The sequence below is a fragment of the Dromiciops gliroides genome, chromosome 6, assembly GCF_019393635.1.
Source record: "Dromiciops gliroides isolate mDroGli1 chromosome 6, mDroGli1.pri, whole genome shotgun sequence".
Classification (NCBI taxonomy): domain Eukaryota; kingdom Metazoa; phylum Chordata; class Mammalia; order Microbiotheria; family Microbiotheriidae; genus Dromiciops; species Dromiciops gliroides.
This window is the reverse complement of record NC_057866.1, coordinates 62,517,802-62,543,560: the sequence shown is the minus strand read 5'-3', so window position 1 is coordinate 62,543,560 and position 25,759 is coordinate 62,517,802.

The window sequence follows — 25,759 nt, the reverse complement described above, 5'->3', positions numbered from 1 at the left end:
ACTTATATGAGCTGACGCAAAGTGAAATATACTGTGTACAAAGTAACAGCAATATTGTAAGATGATCAACTGTAAATGGCTTAGCTATTTTCAGCAATATAGTAATGCAAGACAACTCTTGAAGACCTACAAAAAAAAAATGCTATCCATTCCCAGAGAAAGAACCGATGATTTCTGAATATCGATTGAAGAATAATTTTGTTTTTACATTATTTTTCTTGAGTTTTTTTGCCTTTTTTTCTTTCACAACATAAGTAATATGGAAATGTTTTGCCTAACAACACATGTATAACCTATATTGAATTGCTTGGCTTCTCAAAGTGGAGGAGGGGGAGGAAAGGACAGCATTTGGAACTCAAAGTTTTTAAAATTGATGTTAAAATTGTTTTTACATGTAATTGGGGAAAATAAAATAAAAAAGAAACTTATAATATACATTGTTTTTTTTAATTTAAAATATGTGTCCTAATTGGGAAAAATAAAAATGTTACTAATTTCTGCCTTGCATAAGAAAAAATAATTCTTCAATGTAGAATAAATTCACCTAAAGGTTTTACTCACTACACCATCCATATTATTTAACTTCCCATGATCCTGCCAGACTTGTATTCCTTATGCCCAGATCTCATCAGGTCATATTTCTACCCCAAATCCTTCAATGGCTTTTTAGTTATTAATTCATAAAGACTAAACTTAGCCTGAAATTTCACCATTATTGGTTACTAACCTATCATTCCAGCATTATCTAACTCTACTACTTGTCCATTACTCCCTTACAAACTGAATCACTTGCTGCCTCCTCTACATTTCTGATGCCTTCCTCTCTCTCTGTAGTATTTTCTTAGGCCATTTTGCGTATGTAGAATGCCTTCTTTTCCATCTTTTGTTGTTCAAACCTAATATTACTCATTCTCATGATCTAAGCCAAATACTATGTTGTCATATGGTTTTTCCATATATACCCCTATGATTGCTGTATCATAGATTTAGAGATGAAGAGTCCATAGAAGCTATGTAGTCTAAGTGATTCTTTCATAGCTAAGAAAAGAGTCTGAGGCAAAGAGAGGCAAGGTCATTTTCCCAGCATCCTATAGATAGGGTAAGAAATAGGACTTTATCAGGTCTACCCATCTCTAAATCATAGAGGTGGTATATGACCAAATAAGAAAGTAGGCTGGTCATATACCAGAGAAAGACATAACAGTTACACAGCCTGTTTTCAGAATTAGCATCCAGATAGTGTTAGGATCTCTGGCAGAAGGCCCTCCTCCTGTTTGGAGGATATATGAAAGGATGTGGACAAAAATTTTACAACATAAGAAGGTTTGGATTAGTTATAAACTATACCACTGGAAATAGCGCCTATATTAATGAGATATGCTGAGAGATGGAAATATCTCATTAGTATTTGAATATCATTGTCAGATTTGGCAAGAAACTTAATATCTAGTTTAAAATCCTCCTTTTCCAGATAAGGAACCTGAGGCCCAAAGTGGTCAAACTGCCTAGATAAGGATGTACATAGCAAATAAATGATAGAACCAAGATTTGAACCCAGAAACCTAACACTTTCCTCCCTATAACAGTGAAAAACAAGGGGGCCTGTTATCAGAGAAATCCCCTTCAACTTATTGAGTCCCCCAATCATCTTGATAATATTACAGGGGACAGGTTGGCAGCATCTGAGAGACACCATTCCTTAGAGCAAGGTCACACATGGGTCCCTTGCTGAAAGGCCATAGGAATCTCCTGATGATTGCCTATATGAGACAGAGGGGACTGGACTTTTGTGCAAAAGGATCCATCTTTATTCATTCGTTTATAATAGCAGACTGGCCTACTTTTATGGACATTGTTTTTTTCTCAGAGATAAATTAGGACTCTCTCTCTCTCACTCTAATTCTCACTCTCTCTCTCACTCTCACTCTCTCTCACTCTCGTTGGCAGGGCAATGAGGGTTAAGTGACTTGCCCAGGGTCACACAGCTAGTAAATGTCAAATGTCTGAGGCCGGATTTGAACTCAGGTCCTCCTGAATCCAGGGCAAATGCTTTAGCCACTGTGCCACCTAGCTGCCCCCAGGACTCACCTTCTCTTATGAATTCATTTTTACCTCCAGATTTCCCTATTCTTGTTAAAGATACCATCATCCTTTAAGTTATTCATTTACATAAAATCTGGAAATCATCCTCAACTCTTTCCCCTACTTTTCACAAGATATCTAATCAATTTACAAGTCCTGTACATTTTACCTCTGTATATTTTCAGTCCTTCCACTTCTTTTCATCCACTGTAATTCATGACTTCAAAACTTCTTGGTTAGACCATTCCAATAGTCACAGAATTAAATTTAAGGCTTCTAGCCTCACCTTTCACCAATCCATCCTCTATACAACTGCCAAAATAATCTTCCTATTCAAAAGTCTGATTATGTAATTCATCTGTTCAAAGAACATTCAGTTGCTCCCTATAATGTCTAGGATAAAATACAAATTCCCCAGCTTGGCATTTAAAGCATTTTTATCACTTGTCATCTTTGTCAATTTTCTAAATCTGAGATGAAATCTCAGAAATGTTTTGACTTACACTTCTCTTATTAGTGTTTTTCAGCAGTGGTTCATATTGTTGTTAATAGTTTTGCAATTCTTCTGAGGACTTCTTATTCATATCTTTATAATTGACATCATGGTAACCTTTCAGCCTGAGCTGCTGCTGCTTTTTTTTTTCTCCCTCCTAAATTTATCTAAGACTAGTCATTTTGGCCAGGAAACACTTGCAAACATCGTGTCTTTGTCTCTGTATAAGAGATTTCTATAAATTCAAGTGGTTCTTTATATCATTATTTAGACATAAGTTCTCTAATTAGAAAAACTTATATAAAAGGTCTCTCTTACTAATTATCAAAGATTTGCTCCCTCACAACCATCTGCTCTTCATACTTGCTCTCTCGGAGAAGTCAGATGGTTTGATTTGTGACAATTCAGTTACTTCCATAGCAACCTAGGAACATAATTTCTTTCACAACATATCACATATTGAGTCATGATACAGAAAACACTTAAACACCTTCAACTATTAACAAAAATAGCAAAAAGTACACCCCTAAAATAGATTTCTATTTACTGTTTCTTAGTCAACATAAATGGCCTTCTGTTGATATATTACTAGAAAGAATCTGGCATCTGTAATATAAAGTTTATTCTTTACAATTTTCAAACTGAAAAATTTAAATCTCCAAGTCCATGAAAATGGTCATTTCTTATTGCTGAAAATCAGGAATTTTTTTAATGAGGAAAATTCAATTTTCCTATCAACTTGACAAATTTCTATACCATCCTGCAAATATGACCTTTGTTAATTTGTTTTTTAGAAGTATTAAATACCCTTTATGTGAAAAGAATACTAGGGAAGGTAATAGCAAGCTCTCATCAATCTGCTTGAAGTTGTGCAAAGTGATTTGCATAGATTATCCTATTTGATACACTATAGGTAAGATGTGCTCCCCCTTCATCACTGCCTGCACACACACACTCATAGAATTTACCTTCTATCAGGAGAACCATTTCACAAATTGGATATAAGTGCATGACAGAGCTACCACGTTTTCTCTGAGGACTAAGGAAGTAAGAAGTCACCTGTTGCAGCTGATAGAATGATGGACTGAAAAAAGCTTATTCTGGTCTTTTGATTTCCCTCAACAGCTATGTGACTGTGGACAAGGGACAATTACTTTAAATATCAGTTTACTTATCTGAAATATTAAAATAATGACTTGTATATCCACTACTTTTCAGCATTATGGCTAGTGGAAAGTTCACTGGTCCTGGAGTCAGAGAACCTGGATTCAAATCTTGATTCTGACACTTCTGTGTAACTTTACAGAAGTCACCTAATGTTCTTAAGCCTCATTTTCCTTATCTGCAAAATGATTGACTTGAGCTAAATAGTTCTTGAGGACTCTTTCATTTCTAGATATATTATCTTTATGCTTTATTTATAATTGAAAGAAAATATGGAAAGTGATTTCTGAAATTTGAAGAACTATATGAATGCAGGTGGTGGGGGCAGGTTTACCTGTAAGGAATGGTCAGAAAGTTTTCACTGGGTTTTGGGGTTTGTAGTTATTAAGGTCAGAAAAAAATTAATCACAAAAAAAAGCTTAATACAACATTACTGAATAAACCTCCACTTTACTTTTAAGCATAAACACTTCTTAGAATTAAAAATCCAACCCATTTCCAAGAATTGATGGAGTTTTATCACTAAATTCCACCTTCATATATTTTCTCATGAAATCCATGGAAAATGTTTTAAAATCGGTCCCTAAAGTTGTCAATAATGCATGTGGGAATGAATAAAAATGATTTGTACTGGAAGCAGAATGGTGAATAGAAAGTTCATTGAGGCTGGAGTCAGAGGACCTCGTTTTGCCTTTTGGATATTGGCTGACCTCCACAAGTTACATATTATCTTTATGATTTGTGGGTAAATGAAAGAAAATATGTAAAGAGATTTCTAAAACATGAAGAACTATACAAACACAGATGGTGGTGCTGCTGGGCTTACCTGTAAGACATGAGTAGAAAGTTTTCACTATGTTTTGGGATTTATAGTTATTAAGGTCAGAAAACTATTTTTAATGAAAAATGAATGGATTATCTATAAAATGAGGGCAAATTGTTAGGTGATCTTAAGATTCTTTGGAGCTCTAAATCTATGATAAATGTTTATAAAAATGCCAATCTCTCTCTCCTGTATGTTTATTGATTATTAGTATTGTGATTATTAGTATATTTTAGGCTGTCCTTTTCCCTTTTTATATCTTGAATCATATTAAACTCTGGACTTGATTTGTTTCAGAATTGTTTTGCATATAATAGGTGGATATTATCCCTGAACAGGAAAGTTCTTGATGAGTTAGAATTCACCAATACGACAGATTCAAAGTTAATGAAATATAATAGGCTACAAAATGATATGTCCTTATCACATCCATTTAATTTGAACTTATCATAGAAAGGCAGATCAAGGTGAATATTCAATCATTTGGAACATATGAAGTCTAACAGTCCCACAAGTAATAAGTACAAACTTCTTCTGTGTGACCTACATAAACCTAGGGGGTTTATGAGAGAAGTGACTTTACTGAGAAAACAGAAGCAATATTTTATTGCCTTCCAAAATAGAAGCAGGAAAATATGTTAAATGCTTTTAGAATAATAAGAACAACAACAACATGAAATATATTATTGTCGGAGGCATATTAGGGACAGGTAGAAATACTGACTTGACCCTTAAAGACTGTGTAATGGCAAATTACTGGTCTCCTATTGCTGAAAGCAACTCTCTAAGACTATGAAGTGTAGAACCAATATACATGAAAAGGAGAGGAAGAATTTCCTTACTAGGAGCCCCTTATATTAATGAAATCAAAGGTCCACTTCCCCTTCCTCTCACAAAATCACCTTAAGAATCCCATGGTGGGAAATTATTAAATGAATTAAATATTTTCTCCTTGATAGATATTTTCAGTTTGAGATAGTTTTCCTTTTTCATTTTCTTGGACAGAGTGGTTGCCAAGATGTGAGCTATTATTTCTCAGGTACAATAAATTTTGTTTTCTATTTCAAATATTTTACAAAGTTGTGGGATCTCCTAGGAAGAACAATGAATTTGGAGTCAGGAGACAGGGCTTGACCCAGCAGAGTCATTGATTAGCCTTGTGAACTTAATGGTTTCTGAGCCACTCTCAATTTTGGCATCTTATAAAACAAGGATGGTTCAAAGTGATATGTAAATAAAAAGAATTATTTTGGCAAGGTGCATAGAAAATAGAGTTTTCTGAAAGACACACAATCAGAGCCTAGTGTCTGGTTTCATTTATGGCAGCTCTTAAGGTTTTTGGAAATGAATGATTTGGTGGAGTCAAGGCCTGATGGTATTTATTAATCTGCCACTGAACAATTCTTTTGCATTAAGGACAGGAACCAGACCTGTGATTCCACTGGTAGGAGAAACTCAAAGGTAAGACAATAGCTCACATTCATGTAGCACTCACTATGTGCTAGATATAATTCTTGGAGTTAGGTGCTGTTATTATCTCCATTTTACAGATGAGGAAACAGACTTGCCCATGGTCACACAGCTTAGTACGTATCTGAGGCTAGTTCTGAACTCAGGTCTTCCTGACTCCAGGCCCAGTGCCATCTTGACGCTTACCTTGTAGGTAACACTTAGAAACTACTCTTTGTCTGAAACTTAATGTCTTAGAAAGTTACCTAAAGCAAGGAGAAATGAAATTAATTCCACAGTCACCTAGCAAGTATGTAGCAGATGCAGAACCTACATCAGCCTGGCTTTGGAAATAGCTACCAAACTACCACATTCAGATATTAAAATACATTTGAGTACTTTCTCTTTTCCATTATCTTCCTGTCCGTCTCTCTGAGCTACTCTCTGTCCTTGTCTCCTAATTGGTTAGTGACCAAAACTGTTGGATAGGTCTGGCCAGTTCTACTGTGGCTGGACTTTGTAAAAGGCTGGTTATATAAATGTTAACACTTAACTTTGCTTAAGCACGCTTAATCAATGAATTTTAAATACTGCAGACTGATTCCCCAGTCTGACAGACACAACACCACTGACTAAAATTGTGTTTCTAGCAAGTCTTCAGCTTTCTTGAAAATGTTTTTTGCTATTATAATATATATATACATACATATAAATATATACATGTATATATATATATATGTGTGTGTGTGTGTGTGTGTGTGTGTATGCAACAGAAGGTTTTAGGCCAAAGCAGGAGGAAAAAAAAGAATAAATGCTTGTAGAAATATAGACATTGCCTATTCATTTGAATAAGTGTTGTTACTAAGAGGGTATGAAAGATGCTCAGTTCTAAGGTATTAAAGTTTTTGAGGGCTGGGGGATCATTCTTTTTATGTATGGCTTTCTTTTCTCACTATACCACACAGCCCAGTTTGATTAGGAGAAGATCTTGTCTAGCTTTTACCCCAACAGCTCTATGAGAAGAAGTTGGTTCCTAAAAAGGGCAGTCACACAATCCCTTTCACTACTGCTTTCTTGACCAAATACATAGAAGATTGGGGGCAGGCATGTACCAGGTCAATTACTTGTTTAATAATATAAATTCCTCTGGCATTTCAAGTCATTTCAATGTGGCCCCAAATTACCTTTTTGTCTTATATATTATCCCTTTACCTATACTCTGTATACTAGCCAAACGAGAGTTCATGCTATTCCTCAAACCTAGAGCATTCTATCCATGGTGACTTCTGTGCCTTTGCATAGAAATAGGTGCTATACATTCCCTCTTCCCTATGAGCATCATGCACTCCCTCCTCTGAATGTCTGATCTCCATTCCTCAGCTCAGGCAGTACCTTTGATTGTAGCCTTTCCTCCTCTCCCCCTAGCATCCAGAGCCCTCTCTCACAAAATTTATTTATATTTATTTTCTATATATTCTGAACATACTCAGATATTCAGATGTCTCTACTAACAGAATATAATCTCCTTGAATGCAGGGGCTACTTCATTTTTATCCTTCGGTCTCCAGCATATACCCAATAAATAGTAACTGAGTGGTTTATTGTTTCACTATCATACCTTCAGGTATGACTGTATTCTTGTTCAGACTAGACTGTGAACCGCCTCCTTTTTTCTGAAAGTACATATCCCCTCTCACAGCTATCACTTGCCTCCTTACAGTTTTTAGCCCACAGTGAAAATAATCTTTGCTACATCTTTAATTTGAGTTCAGGGTATGGAAAATATGTGGTTATGACACTAGGTTAAATCAGACTGACCTTCACAATCTGCATCCTGTTTGTCATTCATGATCTTACTGATGTGAAGGGAAAAAAATAACATTCCCCCACCTGCATTCCCTCCACTCTACCTCTGAAAAGTCCACTAGATGGACATGAAATATTTCAGAAGAAATTAGAAGCACCTTGTGGTTTTGCCTGAATTTCACTTGTTATGCAGTTTTCCTAGCTCTCTATTTCTTTCCTTATTTGCATCCTTATATCCTGAGTGCAATGATTCAGAGGTAACTCCGGAAAGTAAGGCTATGAGGTTTACTGCCTCAAAATAGATAAATGCATGGAGATATATACTGTGTTCATTTTTAATTTACTTCTTCAAAAGCTTATATAATTTCTCTTTTGATTTCTATTTAGTATTTTTATATGTTTATAAATCATGTCCCATCATCAATCTTTAAGTTGCTTATATGCAGAAATTACTTATATTTTTTTATAAACTCTAAAGCAGTATTACAATTTTTAACTAAGATAGTTATGCTGAACCAGTTAATTTGGAATTGCTTTCCCCATAAAGCAATATCAGCTTAAGATTTGTCTTTACTTCCCTCAAATAAATATCTTTATCCTTTAAAAAATTCTCATTTACCTCTATATCAAGTAGGTTTATGGTTGTTTGCATTAACTTCCTATAAGCATCATAATTCTAAATAAATTCCACTCATAAAAAGTGTTTATCTTTTATTGCTTCCTTTTTGGAAATGCAAGATTCATTTTCCTAAGGAAGAGGGAATATAACTGCTAAAAGAAGACTACTTAAGCTTTTCTTATTTTCCAGTTACATATTATGTATAAGGATAGTTTTCAACATTTGTTTTCACTGGATTTTTAGTTCCAATTTTTTCTTCCCCCCCCCCTTTCCCTCCCTCTTCCCCAAGACGGAAAGCAGTCTGATATAGGTTGTCTATGTACTATCACATCAGACATATTTCTATATTAGTCATTGTGAAAGAAAAATTAGAGCACAAAGCAAAAACCTCAAACAAGAAGAAAAAAAACAGTTCAAAAGTAGAAGCAGTATGATTCAATCTGCATTCATAATTCACAATTCTTTTTTCTGGATGTTAAGAACATTTTCTATCCAGGGTTCTTTGAAACTGTTTTGGATTGTTGCACTGCTGAGAAGAGCCAAGTATATCGCCATTGTTCATCACACAGTGTTGCTGTTGCTGTTACTGTGTACAATGTTCTCCTGGTTCTGCTCCTCTCAGTCAGAATCAGTTCATGTAAGTCCTTCCAGGTTTCTCTGAACTCTTCCTGCTCATCATTTCTTATAGCACAGTAGCATTCCATTACATTCATATACCACACCTTGTTTAGCCATTCCCCCTTGATGGGCATTCCCTCAATTTCCAATTCTTTGCCACCACAAAGAGGGCTGCTATAAAGATTTTTGTACATGTGGGTCCTTTTTTCCTTTTCTATGGCCTCTTTGGGATACAGAGTTACCAATGGTACCACTGGGTCAAAGGGGATGAACAGTCCCATAGCCCTTTGAGCATAGTTCCAAATACTTAAGCTTTTCTATTGTTTTTCTACCCAGATAGTATGCTTCTTGATAAAAACAAATCTGTTGAAGTTTTATATTCTTAAATTAGTCAATCATATTCAGATTATAATTTCATTAGTATAAAAATCTCCTGAGAAAGGTAATTCCATCAATGCCTGTCAATAACTTCTCTGCACATTATAGTTTTTGAGAGTTGCCTAGGGAATTTAGACATTAAATATTTGTCCAGAGATAGAGCTAGTATATGTCAAAGGTTAAACACGAACCTACATCTTCTTGGCTCCAAGTTTGGCTCCATATCCACTTAGACACACTGCCAATCAAAACTATGAATATAAAATAATTACATGTTTTAATATTATAGCCATAATGAAAATTAGTCAGTAAATTTGTTTTAATATAGATATTAAAATTTTCAATTTTAACTATAGCTCAAATGACATGATAATGCTATAAATTCATTTATTCAAAAAATTTTGCTATAGAATATGGGTGGGCTTCGGGCAGCTAGGTGGCGCAGTGGATAGAACACCAGCCCTGGAGTCAGGAGTACCTGAGTTCAAATCTGGCCTCAGACACTTAACACTTACTAGCTGTGTGACCCTGGGCAAGTCATTTAGCCCCAATTGCCTCACTTAAAAAAAAAAAAAAAGAATATGGATGGGCTAAGGACACAGTGTAACTTCCCAAATGGCCTAGTTATTCTACTGCTAAGTAGCAAATTCTAGCCCATCTGAGAAGGTACAGTATTTCCCATGTTGAAAGATAACATTTTAAATACAAGTTGATCATATTAAGAAGGCAACAGAGATAAGAAAAGAAAGTAGAAACCGAGTATGCAGTAGAGATGGAAAGAGGTCCTAAGTGAAGGAAGTAATCAGGAACAAAGATATGGTTATGCTAGTCAGATTGTAATTAAGATGAAGATTAAAAGATAGTTTTTCAGGAAATGTAGTACTGAAAAAAAGAGTAAGCTAGTAAAATACCAGGAGTCATAAGGTTTTACTGGAACCTTGTAGGAGTTGGTGGAAGGCCTCCAGTGTGTTTGATAGACACTCTATGGAAAATTGTGGTCAAGAATGAATAAGAATAAGGTTATCCTCCAACAAAACACCTCCTAATCATATGTCAAAATCATATAAGATTCTTTAGAAAAAATATAACTGTTCAGTGAGCCTCATATTATTAATATCTAATGAGTCATCAAACAGGAAGAGAAAACCTTGACAAAATTGTTAATCCTCATCTTGCAGGATGCCACAGAGTTCAAATGGAGAACAGATTACCCATAGATGGTGACCCATGGGACACGGTCACTTCTGAAGAATCAAAATTTTGGGTGACCCAAAGAGGCAATAGAGATCCCACCCCACTAGTGGAATGAAAACTCATTGAGGTTTGAATTTCTACTGTAACTTTATTTAATCCCAGCAAGGTGCTCTGGTCATACTTAGTTTCAGAGTAATATTATGCCGATTGTTTCAAAGTATATAATATTAAAAATTTCATTAATTAAATCCATAGTTATTCAAAACTTTTGGTCTAATAGTACACATATACACACCTGTGTGTATACACAGAAATGTACATGTGTACAGAGAGAATGAATTTTAACATACAATGGAAGGGATACTGCCTAGAGTGCTGACATCAGTACATATATCTTGGGAGATGTTACAAATGGACAATAACTTGAATCACAAATTGAAGAAAAGGAAAGTGGCCTAGATTATTTAGGAGAAATTCCACAGTTCTTTAAATGAGATCCCACCACTTCTTTGAAACCATCAAGCTTTTCCCTTAAAAGAAAAGGTCCAACTTCTTTCCACACGTATTTTTCAAAATTTCATTACTGTCATACTATTGTAATCTATGAAGAATTCAAGTTGAGTATTACACAAAAAAGATGAAGAGAGGCTTAGAGTGTTTATGAGTGAGCTATGACAAATACAAATATTGGAAAGGAAGAGGAGTGTCTAGGAAATTGTGGAAATTTATTTTGATTTGGGGACCCTACCTTTAGGCTGAGCTTAGAAAGCCTTAGGCCCTCAGGGTCTCTCCCCTCCTCCTCAACTTCAGCTGAGTGAAAAAGCCCCGTGGGCTATACAAGATGCCAGGTCAGACAGCTGGGGGGGGGAAACAAAAAACAAAAGCCCCCAGCTCCCTCCAACCTGAGTGGAGCTAGCTGAAAGATCCTGGATAGCCTGTGCTGAGGCATGAGGCTCGAGAGCACACCGCGCCGCCCCCCCCCCCACGCCCCAGCTGCAGCTCTGGCTGGCGGATTAGCTTGGTCTGTGGGGGTGAAGGAAGCCCCGAGATTTGAGTGGAGAGAAGAAAAGGTGTATATATAAACCTGGGAGTTAGATGGAAAAAAAAAAAAGAAGGAGGAGGACGGACTAGACAGAGGGACAAGAGGAGAGGGCTGACTAGAGGATGGACTAGAAAGACTAGAGGGGAGCGTGGACAAGGACAGAGGAGAGTTCAGCCTTAATACAAACCAGGGAAAGTGTAATGTGCCCTGAGGCCAGAGGCGGCTAAGGCCCTTATTGTATTCAAGAAGTTCGAAGCACAGCAGGTTCGAAAGAGACCCAGGAAAGCAGTCAGGTTGTATATTTTATTTCCCTGTATTCTTAATTTTCAACAGTAACTCATAAATAAACTCTGCTTTGATTATTTAGTTAAGAGGCTTCTTAATATTTTGTTTATCAATTTGGGAGTGGAGCAGTGTGGTGGAACTTTATAAACGGCCCACATTAAATTAACGAAGTCAGATAGCCAAATAGTCAAAAGTCCCCAGACTAGTCATCCATAGTTTAGCCCCCCCCCCCAAATTAGCCCTAGTCATCAAAAATATTTTACAAAATTATCACAGAAATAATTCACATCAGAAAAGAAGATAGGCCTGTTGTGTTAGTAAGAGCAAGGTATAACTGCTATAAGGCTCACAGATTCCAAGAAATATCAAAAAATGTAAGTAGGGATTTCAGCATAGTGAGTGACATACCTATTAAAGATTACTGGGAAAACAGTCAAGACTTTGTGAAGGATGGACAGGTATGTTGGGTTGTGATCTCAATCATTTTTAACATATCATTAATATTGTTTTTGCAAAATCAGAAGAAGAATGTAGTCAGATTTTATTATGACTCCTATGCAATGAAGGTTGTGTTTTACCAAATATCTTCAAACACTTTTATTTTTATTGTAAAGACATTAATAAGGAATGAAGGTTGGGGCAGCCAGGTGGTGCAGTGGATAGAGCACTGGTCCTGGAGTCAGGAGGACCTGAGTTCAAATCTGGCCTCAGACACTTAACACTTACTAGCTATGTGACCCTGGGCAATTCACTTAACCCCAAATGCCTCACCAAAAAAAAAAAAAAAAGGAATGAAGAAAGGTAGACCTTTTTAAACATCTCTTGAGTCTTGTATGTTAAGATCGAATTTTCTATGTGTGATCTCAATCATTAAAGAGAGTACCCACAATATAAAGAATTAGAAATTGAGGGGATACCCATCAATTGGGGAATTGCTTAACAATCACATACAAGTGGTATATAATTGTGATGAAATTCTATTGTCTTATAAGAAATGTAGAATGCTTTCAGAAAAACCTGGAAAAAACTTATATGGGCTGATGCAAATGAAGTAAGTAGAAACAGGAGAAAGTAGTACACAGTAATAGCAATATTGTATGATGGTCAACTATGAATGACTTAGCTACCCTTAGCAACACAATGATCCAAGACAAGTTGAAAAGGCTTGTAAGGAAAAATATTATCCACCTCCATAGAAAGAACTGATGGAGTCTGAATACAGATCAAAGCATACTATTTTTACTTTCTGTATTTTTTTCATGTTTCATTTTCTCCCTTTGTGTCTATGCCTTTTACAACATGGCTACTATACTTCACATGGCATATGTTTTGCATATGTGACTATGTATAACCTGTACAAATAGCATACTCTTTCAGGGAGGTGATGGAGAGATGGATAAAATTTGGAACTCAAAAAAAATATTTAAATGAATGTTAAAAATTGTCTTTATGTGTAACTGGGCTAATAACTAAAATGTGTCTATATATGTATTTATATATGTATATATGTGTATAAAAATGTGTGTGTGTGTATGTGTGTGTGTGTGTGTGTGTGTGTGTATATATATATATATATATATATATATATATATATATATATATAAAGCACCCATAGCAAGGTAACAGACTCAAATTGCATAGGCATAGAAAATTTGGATTACCATGTTTAATGACATTAAATTGTATAGCTATCCCTACATTGATGAAATAATAAACATTGAAGCAGGAAGTATACTAAAGCTCTGTGCTTTGTGTTGTTGTTTTTTTGTTTTTTTCAAAATCAACAGATAGACTCCTTTTTTTTTTTCCAGAATAACTTATGGTATTTAAAATGTTATCTTATTCTGAGATCTCAGGACGATGTCCTTACAGGCGTGTTGATTGGATTTAAGTGAGGCAGAGTTGAACACAGTTGTCGGACTCACTTTGTCTTCCAGAGTCATTGAAGCCCAGGTACAAGACAAAAGTCAAGGTGATATGTGAGGGCCTAGGATGCACTGGATGACCTTTGGTGTCTAATGCTGGAACAAATTCTAAGCACTCCTCACTGTCTGCTTCATACACACTCATAGCTATTAGAACAAATTATTCTCATATGTCCTTTCTTCCAGCAAAAGTCTTTACATGCTTGGGGTAGATAAAGCCTATCTCACCAATAGATTTGGGGTCTGGTGGTTACCCTCAAACGGGATTAGCCTGTCTGCAGAAATGGTTTTATTATGGTGTGGCTGATGTCCAGCTTCTTGGATCCCACAGGTAAGAGTTGCTATCCCTATGGGAAATAGACAATTTCTCTCCTCAAGGAGGTCATGATTTAGCAAGAAAGGCATGATAAATGCATAGCTGAGTTACCTACAACATGCCATTACATTTCCTGAAAAGTACAGTTTGCTTCTGGATGAAAGGAGTAGGGAAGTCCGTACAGGAGAGTCATATTGAAACTGTGAGCAAAGGCAAAATGAGGAACTCTATGTCTTTGTTTATGTGATAGAAAAAGAGGTAACCTTGACTAAAACTTCTCTATACATGTAGGGAAATAGTCCACAATAACATTAGAAAAGTAGAGTCAGGTGAAAATTCAAGATGGTGGAGGAAAGGCAGTAACTTGCCTGAGCTCTCCCCAAATTCCCTCCAAATACCTTCAAATGATGCCATAAGACAATTCCTAGAGCAGCAATCCCCACAAAAAGACAGGGTGAAATAATTTTCCAGCCAAAGAGAATGTAGAAAGTCAGCAGGAAAGGTCTGTTGTACTGGGGTGAGAATGGAGCACAGCCCAGATCAAGCCAAGACAGCACAGAGACAGCCCCAATAACAGAAAACCAGGAGCAGGCATTGGGGTCCTCCGAATAAGTAGTGGAATCAACTGCTTTTGCAACATAGCCCACAGATGTTAAGGGGGTAGTGACTGGCCAAAAGGATATTACAGGGAACTCTTTGCTAGCACTGAGGCAGGACTATGTTGTTTTGCCCTATCTAGGTCACAGTCTTGGGTGGTGGTCCCAGGCCAGGGAGGAGCACAAGCATACCAGAGCTTGCAGCCACAGTGGAAGAGAATTCTTTTCGTAGTTCTGGGGCACAAAAGTAGGCCTGTGGTTGCTTGCAGACCAGAACACAGGCCAGGAGAGTAGTAAGCATACCTCTCCTTAAGTCATACCACCTTGGAAGAACTAAAAACTCACAAATTCCTACAAGTATCTCTGAAAACAGTTGCACAAATCCCCTGATGTTTGGGATAGTGTACCATCTAACCTGATAAGAGTGCCCCACTTTAATAGTTCAAAATCATGAAATAGGCTGGGAAAATGAGAAAACAGGAAAAAAAAGCTATCTGAAGAAAATAAGTCCTTAAAACTTAAGATTGACCAAGTGGAAGATAATGACTTCAAGAGAAATTAAGAAAAACTAAGTAAAACTAAAAGCGTGGAAAAAAATGGAAGACAATATGACATATCTCATTGGAAAAACAACTGACTGGGAAAATAAATGAAGGAGAGATCATTTGAAAATTATTTCACTACCTGAAAGCCATGATCAAAAAAAGGTCCTAGACATCATCTTCCAAAAAATTGTCAGGGAAAATTGCCCTGATATTCTATAACCAGAAGGTAAAATAGGAATTGAAAGAATCCACAAATCACCTCCTGAAAGAGATACTAAAATAAACACTCCCAGGAATATTATCACCAAATTCCATAGCTCCCAGGTCAAGAAGAAAATATTTAAAGCAGCAGAAAGAAACAATTCAAGTATTGTGGAGCTACAGTTAAGATAATACAAGATTTAGTAGCTTCTACTTTAAAGCATCAAAGGGCTTGGAATATGATATTCCAGAGGGCAAAGGAACTGGGATTACAAGAAAGAATTACCCACTGAGAACTACTGCATATAATCCTTCAGGGTTAAAATGGCAATTCAATAAAAGAGAGGACTTTCAGTCATTCTTGATGAAAAGACCTGAGCTAAATAGCAAATCTGAGTTTCAAATATAAGACTCTAGAGAAGCATAAAATGATAAATAGGAAAAAGAAATCAGAAGGGATATTAAAAGGTTAAGCTATTTACATGCCTACATGGAAAGATGATACTTGTAACTCATAAGAACTATCTCATTATTTGGGCAGATGGATGGAGTATATTTAGACAGAGGGCCCAGATGCAAGTTGAAAATGAAGGGCTGATATCTTTAAAAACAAAATTAAGGGGTGAAAGAGGAATGCACTGGGAGAAAGGGAAAGGGAGAGGTGAAATGGGGTAAATTATCTAATAAAAGAAGCAAAACAAAGCTTATCCAGTGGAGGGGAAGATGGGGGAGGTGCTGAGGAGTAAGTGAACCTTATTCTCATCAGAACTGGCTCAAAGAGGGAATAACATATACACTCGATTGGGTGTAGTAATCTATATTACCCTGCAGGAAAGTAGGAGAGGAAGGGGATAAGAAGGGGACAATAGGAGGGAGGGCAGATAGGGGGAGAAGACAGTCAGAAACAAAACACCTATGAGGAGGGAAAGGGTGAAAGGAGATAGAAAATAAAGTAAATGGCCTGAAGAGGGAGTATGATGGAGGGAAATTCAGTTAGCAACAGTAATTGTGAAAACATTTTGAAGCAAGTTTGTCTAATAACTTTGTAGCCATCAAAAAATGTTCTAAGTCAGTATTGATTAGAAAGATGCAAATCAAAACAATTCTGAGTTACTACCTCATACCTATTAGATTGAATAATAGGACAGTAAAGGAAAATGACAAATGTTTTAGGGAATATGGGGAAAATGAGCCATTAATGCACTGTTGGTGGAATTGTAAACTGATCCAAACATTCTGTAGACCAATTTGGAAATATCACCTAAAGGCTATAAAACCATGAATATTCTTTGACCTAGTAGTTCCACTACTAGGTCAGTATCCAAGAAGAGATAAAAAACAAAAAGTTAAAGGAACTTTATGTACAAACAATATTTATGGCATCCCTTTTCTTGTGCAAAGAATTCAAAAGGAGATGCCCATCAATTGGGGAATGGCTGAACAAAATGTGGAATGAGATTATGATGAAACACTATTGTAATGTTTGGAATGACGCCAACTGCTGGAAACTTACTGTAGAAAAGCTCCGCCATGAGGTGAAGGTCTCTGAGGGCAAGACCATGCATCTTTTCTTTGGCATCAGGAAGTGGCATTTGCTAGTGGGAGGATGAAGGGGAAGCCGGTGCTCTGACTCACTCTCTTTCCTGAGGACTCTGGTGGAGAAGGGAGCTAGATATGCTCTCTCCCTTTAATAGATAAATGAAAGTAGGCCTTTCTCTCTCTCTTTACCAAATTCTTATTCTCCTTAATAAATGCTTAAAAGCCTAACTCTTGCTAAAGTTTATAATTTATTGGTGACCACTCATTAGATATTTTAGACAGACTAGCTAGAATTTTAGCCCTAAACACTATTGTGTCATATGAAATGATGAAACAGAGTGCTCTCAGAAAAACACAGAAAGACTTATATAAGCTGATGCAAAGCAAAATGTACTATATACAAAGAAACAATGATATTGTAATATGATTAGCTGTGAACGACTCAGCTATTTTTAGCAAAACAGTGATCCAAGATAACTCTGAAGGACTTATGAAAATTATGATCCATCTCCAGAGAAAGAAGCGATGGTGTCTGAATATAGATTGAAGCATTTTTTTAGTTTGTTTTCCTTAATTTTTGTTTGTTTTCTTTTACAACCTGAATTATGTGGAAACATTTTGTATGACTATACATGTATAACTAATATTGAATTGTTTGCAATCTTAAAGAGGTGTTCCGGAGGGAGGGAGGAAGTGAATTTGAAGACAAAGTTTTTAAAATGCTTGTTAAAATTGTTCTTATATATAATTGGCTGAAAATAAAATTCTAAATAATTAAAAAAGAGAAGTAGAGGGGCAGTTAGGTGGAGCAGTAGATAGAGCACCAGTCCTGGATTCAGGAGGACCTGACTTCAAATATGACCTCAGACACTTGACACTTACTAGTTGCGTGACCCTGGGCAAGTCACTTAACCCTCATTGCCCCACGCAAAAAAAAAAAAAAAAAGTAGTCTTTGGATTTCACCTGATTCTAAATTAGAATCTAATTAGTATTAGAATTCTAATTTAGAATCAGCCCTTTGCGGTTTTCCACCACTCCTGCCTGGTTTTGAACTATATTATTTGTTGTTGTTGTTGTTGTTTGTTTGTTTTTTTGTCCTTCTAGAAGAGGACCATGACATGGGGAGGTGATGTCATGAATTTCTCTGAATTGGATTTAAGTGAGGAAGGTCCCTGCAAAGTCACCAACCTCACACTCTTCTCCAGAGCCATGTGGGTCCAGTGGCAAGGTATATATAAGGACAACTGGACTTGTCCCCAGATGCAATGGGAGACCTTGGGCTGAAGATAATAGACTATTCAGAAAGCAATAGAGAGCCTTTTGCTGTTGTTATTCAGGTGATGCTTGGTGACCCCATTTGCGATTTTCTTGGCAAAGATACTAGAGTGATTTGACATTTCCTTCTCCAGTTCATTTTACAGGTGAAGAACAGAAGACTTGCCCAGGGTCATGCAGCTAGTGTCTGAGATCAAATTTGAACCTATCAAGATGAGTCTTTCTGACTCCAGGCCTAGCACTCTACCCCCTGGGGCACCTAGCTGCCCTAATAGAGAGCCTAGTATCATATAAATTAGGACATGAAGAGTGGCCAATCCACTCACTCTAATCATGTGAAAACTAGGGTATAAAAAATAAGTGATTTATCAAAGTTAACACAGGTTGTATCAACCAGAATCAAACTCGGCTTTTTATGGCTTTAGGTGATGTTAAAGGGAATAATATTCAGGGAATCACTTATTAATTTAACTCACAGGGACTGTCTCAGTTAAATTTTACCTTGTTGATAGAAGATAAGAGACTAGATACTTCAAAGTATATGTATTCAAAAGTGGGAGGGTTTACAGGAAAAGAAGCATACAAATTGCACTATAGGTGGAACTGTAAATTGCTGTACCCATTCTGCAAAGAAATTTGAAGGTATGTTCAAAAAGACACCAATCAGTTCAAAATCTTTGACCCAGTGATTCCACTATTAGGAAAATACACAAAAGAGGTCAAGGAAACAAGAAAAGAAACAATATGTACAAAAATATTTAGAATAGCTCTTTTCAAAGTAACAAAAACACACACACACACACACACAACAGAAACAAAAACAACCTGGAAGCCAAGGGGTATGCTTACTGTGAAACTGGGAAATGGCTAAACAAAATATGGCATATGAATTCAATGGAATATTAATGTCATAAGAAATGAGAACAAAAATGAACAGCTTCTGATGAAAATGGGAAGACCTCTATGAGCAGATTCACAGTGAAGTATAGAGAATGAGAAGAACAATTTATACAGTTATCACAATGTTATGTATATATTAATATTCTTAGAATAACTTCAGAACTTTGATCCAGACAATGACAAACCACTCTTCCTGAGGACTGAACATCAACAAGTTACCCACCTCCAACAGGAGAGGTGTTCGACTTAAAATACAGAATCAAACATACCTTTTTGGACATTGCCAATGTGAGAATTTGTTAGACGATGCATTTTTAATATGAGGGTTCTTTTTTTTAATTGTTCAGAGGTGTAGGAGAAAATGGGAAATAGAGAAAATAAACCTTTTATAATTGGAAACTTGCTAAAATAAAAATGTAAAAGTCCACCAATAAAAGAGTCAACCTTAAATTAGCAAACAGAAGAAATAATTACCACAGTATAGGCTGCCTAGTTCATCCCTGCTATACCATTAGCATACTCATAAAATGCTTAAAAATAAGAATCTTACTTTGTCCATTACAAGAGTTCAAGAGAAAAATACACCTTCCATGTCTTATATAGCTAGCATACTAGCTCCCCAAGCAAATTAGTTTTTTATATTGGTCTTTTCATAGTGTAAAGAATTAATTGTTATTTGAGGTTTTTATGCTGAAGCATAAAATTATAATGATTGGAAGCCTAGTAAGGGCAGTCATGTGACAGAGCGGCCATCCAATCGGCTGGAGGTTGTGGGGTTTCTGGGATTGGGGGAGGAGAATTTGCCATTCTAGCTGGATGCTGAAAGGCGACAATATTTTTATAAGGATTCAGACCTACCAGGATCCTAGAGATCACATCCATTAACACTCTTCATTTTATGGATGACAAAATCCAAGAGACCTGAAAAAAAAGGACACAATCAGCATTTGAACCCAGGTCACTGCCCCCTCAAGTGTGGTGCCCATTTCACTATACTTCCTAATCTGGAACATTCTATTTGTGTAAAAAGTACATAAGGATAATTTCCTTTTGGTGTTATATTTTCCCTCCTCCTCTCTCCTTCAGACAGCCCAATAGAAAAAAGAAAAAAAAATACTGCATTTGGTATAAGAATCCCAATTCAGAGACTTACTACCAAAAGGATCCTAATAAGCCACTTAACCTTTCATGACTCTGATTTTCTCCCTTTTAAAATGATGGTCTTGGCCTGTATCAGAGGTCCTAGGACTATGATCTGGCGCCCCAGAGGACTGCAATATCCTTCCAGTGGCTCTATGAGGCCAAACTATTTTCATTCTAATAATGAGAAGTTTCAATGTCTAATATGTTAAATATTGACAGGTATAAACCATAAAAACAAAAGATATTTGCATCCTTCAGTTTTTAAGCCAGTAAAGGGATTCTGAGACCAGAAAATCTGAGAACCTCTTGGTCTATATGAGCTCAACATTCCCAGTCCAATTTAACTTTTATCCTGTGATGTCAACATTTCTACTTTTCTCCCTGACTGCCCAACATTTCATACTGTGGTGTCCTAGCAGAGCCTGCTCCCTGCTAGCCGTTCTCATTGCTTTGATCTTTTTCAAGTTTCTGTGAAAACATACATTGGCTGCATAACAATCTGATGAACTGATCCATGCTGATGTACTTAATAAGAATGTTGGAAAGGGATAAGGAACAAAAACCTGGACTTCTAATTAGGAAGACCTGGTTCCAAACACTGTATGTGACATTTACTAGGAGTATGATCATGGTTGAGTCACTTAACCTTTATGAGCCTGTTAAATAACCCATTAAATGAATGTAATAAGAGAGTCATTTTGAGACTCAAATGAGATAATGTAGGCCAAGAGCTTTACAAAGTTAAAAGTATTGTGTACATGTCAAATGAAGTGTGGTATAGTGGATAGAAAGCCAAGAAGATAGAAGACAGAAGTCAAGAAGATCTGGGTTTAAGACCTCCCTGTGAAATAGTCAGGCCTGCCATCCTGGACAAATAACAAGGTTCAAGTGTCCCAGAGAACTCTCTAAGACTAGAATTGCTGCAGAACAGGTACTATTCTGCATTCATGGAAGGAATTTACCAGTGCAATCACAAGTGCAGCCACAAAGTCAGTTATTACCAAATTTTATTAGGTTAGAGTCTGACATTCTCTGTTCTCCTGAAGAAAATGTCTTGACCAGAAGAACCATTAGGATAGCTGGAATGTAGGGGACTACGATCACCTGTGATGTAGGTATCTGAAAACCTTTTAAATCCTACCAATTAGGTAGACAAAGGTCCAGCCTATACAGAGAGCAAGCACCAACCTAAAGTTGAATTAATACTACAATAAATTCATCAAATGCCTGCAAAATTTAGCATGCAAAATCCACATGCTCTTTTTCATGGGAGAAATTTGGCCTGTTAGAAACTTGCCAGAACTTCCCTATGAAGTTTCCAGTTGAGAATAGAGGTTCAAAGCCTGAGGGGCTTTCAGCCCCAGTGCCCTTTCTTCTAACATTCTAAAATATGCTCAATCACATAAGGTGAAAGTTATGAAACATTAGAAGGCAAGAGGGACTCAAAGTAAGGATTTTACCTTCCTATTTCATATCTTACCCAGTTATTAATGCAAATAGAATAAGCTCCATTGATTGATGGTAGATCAATAAGAGCTGAGGCAGATTGAGACAAGTAGGTAACTAATATGATTCAATATTCCAAATATTAAAGACCCAAAGTCATCTTAAGTCCTACCATTCTCTTAGTCCCGAAGGAGTTGTTCTCAGGGTATTTTGAGTCCAAAATACCTATATTGGAGATTCCAGCTCTGCTGCTTATAAACTATGTGATTTTGGCAAAATTAGGGGGCTCTACTTCTTGATCAGAAAAACCAAGATGGAGATATGGGGAAGGACAGAAGGATGGAGGGAGGGAAGGAGGGAAAGAAGGAGGGAAAGAAGGAGGGAAAGAAGGAGGGAAAGAAGGAGGGAAAGAAGGAGGGAAGGAAGGGAGGAAGGGAGGAAGGGAGGGAGGAAGGGAGGAAGGGAGGAAGGAAGGAAGGAAGGAAAGGGGGAGGGAAGGAAGAAGGGAAGGGAAGGGAAGAAGGGAGGGACTGAGGGAGGAAGGAAGGGAAGAAAGAAAGGAGGGAGGGAGGAAGGAAGGGAGGGAGGAAGGGAAGAAGGAAGGGAAGGAGGAAGGAAGGAAACAAGCATTTTAAAGCACCTTCTACATGTTAGGCACTATACTAAACACTTAAAAATCTCATTTTATGCTTACAATAACTTTGGGAGGTAGGACCTATTATGATCCCCTTTTTATAGTTCAAACGGGTTAAGGGTCAAACAACTACTAAGTGATTTGAACTCAGTTCTTCTTGACTCCAGGCCCAGTGCTTTTTCCACTAAGCCACCTAGCCAAATCAAATGATATCTAATTACTATTCCAGCATACCATAAATTAGTAGGGAGTAGACTGGGTAACTCAATTTGAATGCCAAAATGGGGATAGTACTTGCAGTCCTTAGCTCACTGTCATTATGATGAAGGCATTTTCCAGACCTTAAAGGGTTACAGAAAAGTGAGTTATTATGGACTTATATTTTAGATAGCAGAAGACATGTATTGAATTTGCCCTCTTCTGTGTTTTAATGCCCTGTGCCTCAATGTTCAAATTTCCTTCGGCCAAAATAGTTGCTATATAATGTGGTACCTAGAGTTTGTCCCATGTAGGCACAATGATGATATTATTTATTAATTGAAATGTTTGGGTACTTTATCCTGTCAAAAATTAAAGTAATCTCTTTATATGCAAATGATTGTGTAGAAGCTAGAGAAAATTCTAATTTATCCTAGGGCCAAAAGAAGTGGTGATGGAATATGCATACCAACTCTTTGGCCTATATTTTATAATGGTATGATATTTCTATAATTTAAGAGACTGACTGGTTCCAAATGAGGTTAATAAGACTATTGGGATTTCTGGTCATGTTTCCAAAATAACCTATACCTCTCAGACTTATCTTTGGGTCACATTAATTTTGAAATCTCCTGCATGTAAGATTACTAAACTGTCTGAGGACAAGGAAAGTATAGCACAGAGAGCCATCTGAAGTCACTTATCACTGCGGTATATTTCCAAGATAAGCATTTTTCCCCCATGATACTTCTCTAGGGTCATGTCGACAAGCAGCTACCCAGGTAATCTGGAGTTGTGTCTGTTCAGTATTTTTAACCATATTAAAGTTCTATTTCTACACAATGCATTAGAATTCTTTAACACTGAAAGTTATAGAAGAATTTTTGATCTTCATTGGTTGAGTGGACTTCCTCACTGCAAGTCACCTACATGGATGAAATTCCAGGTGGAAAACTCTCTCTTCTCTCACCTTTATAGTAAATTAACCAGGTGACAATTTGACTCCTGAGTAGTTTTTATTTTGAAGTTCTTATTTGGACATGTTATTTCATCTAGATAGGTAATATACAGTATGTAAAATGCAATCATTGATGCTAATCGTCTGTCCATATTATCAACTTAAGAATTATCTGTGGGACATCAGAAGTTGAATGATATGCCTATGATCATACAGACAGGGTGTGTTACAGACTATAATTGAACTCAATTCTTCCTAAGTTAAAGTTAGGTTGTCTTTACTTTATAACACAGACCTTAAGATGATAAAATAACTAAGATATCAAATATAACTATTACATCAAATATTTGTGCAAATTATTTTGCAAAATTTTTTTTTCAGGGGAATTGACCAAAACTCTTGTAGCCATGGATATTAAATCATTCTATACTTTTATAGGCATTCATTCATATCTATTTGGATTATCAAGATCAGGCATAAACCTGCTTCATCCAACCAAACTCCACCTCTCACCTACATATATATATATACACATATACATATACATATATACATATATACATATATACATACATATGGATCTTTGTAGTCACTATTAGTACTGGTAGTATAAATTCTAGGTATGAAGGCCCTTTCGCCTAAGCACTTAATCTTCGCTTTGCTTCCCAGCAATGAGAGCAAGTGGGACCAACAGAAGAGAGGTAGCTGATTTGAATATTTGAATCAAGCTTTTTATTTTTTTTTAATTGCCCAGGCTGGTGTTTGCATCTGTCTGGTATTTATGATTGCTTACACCTGTGCCACTTAGCCAGCAACAGGATGAGATAGTTGAAGAAGGAAATGCTTAGAAAGGTTTTTGGTATTTAGAAAAGTGGCATCCTTCAGAGCCCAACAAGCAGGAGAATCAGGAATATTCAATGGCAATTAGCAGCTGGAGTTCCTAAAAGAAGTTACTTAGTAAAATAACCATGACCCATTTCAGAAAAGGAGGCATGAAAAACAAATGAACTACCCTAATGACCCTTAATAATTGAATTATGTTTACATTTCAGCCACAGGATATCTGTGTGACCAGGAGAATGGATTTTCTGGTTGAGGAATACTTAAACAGGTTTTAAAAAATACCTACCTGTACCTTAGCTTATTAGGGAAGATAACAAATACTTTACCAGACCTTAAGAAAGTATTACAGAAAGAACTTTCAAAAATGATAAGACAGAAATATATAAAAGTAAGGGTAACAGGCTGACAAATGGAAGAATGTGACTTGGAAGAAGGTAAAGAAAGGAAATTCTGACTGGAAGATAGTATGGCAGAAATTAGGCATAGACCAACATCTTACACCCTATACTAAAATAAGGGCAAAATGGGTACATGATTTAGACATAAAAGATGATACCCTAGGTAAATTAGCAAAGGAAGGAATAGTTTACCTCTCAGATTTATGGAAACGAGAACAGTTTATGACCAAACAGGAGATAGAGGATATTATGAAATGCAAAATGGATGATTTTGATTACATTAAATTAAAAGTTTTGTACAAACAGAAGCAATGCATCCAAAATAAGAAGGGAGGTAGAAAGCTGAAAAAGGCCTCATTTCTAAAATATATAGATAACTAAATTAAATTTATAAGAACATAGTTCATTGCCCAATTGAGAAATGGTCATAGGATATGAACAGGCAGTTTTCTGATGAAGAAATCAAAGCTATCTATTGCCATATGAAAAAAATGCTCTAAGTTACTATTGATTAGAGAAATGCAAATTAAAACAAATCTGAGGTACCACCTCACACCTATCAGATTGACTGATATGACAACAAAGAAAAAATAATAAATGTTGAAGAAGCAATGGAAAAATTGGAATGCTAATTCTTTGTTGGTGGAGCTGTGAACTGATCCAAACAGTCTGGAGAGAAATTTGGAACTACGCCCAAAGGGCTCTGGAACTGCACATACCCTTTGACCCAGAAATACCACTATTAGCTCGTTTTCCCAAGGAGATCATAAACAAGGGAAAAGGACCCACATGTTAAAAATATTTATAGTTGCTCTTTTTGTGGTGGCAAGGAATTGGAAATTGGGGGGCTGCCCATCAATTGGGGAATGGCTGAACAAGTTTTGGTAT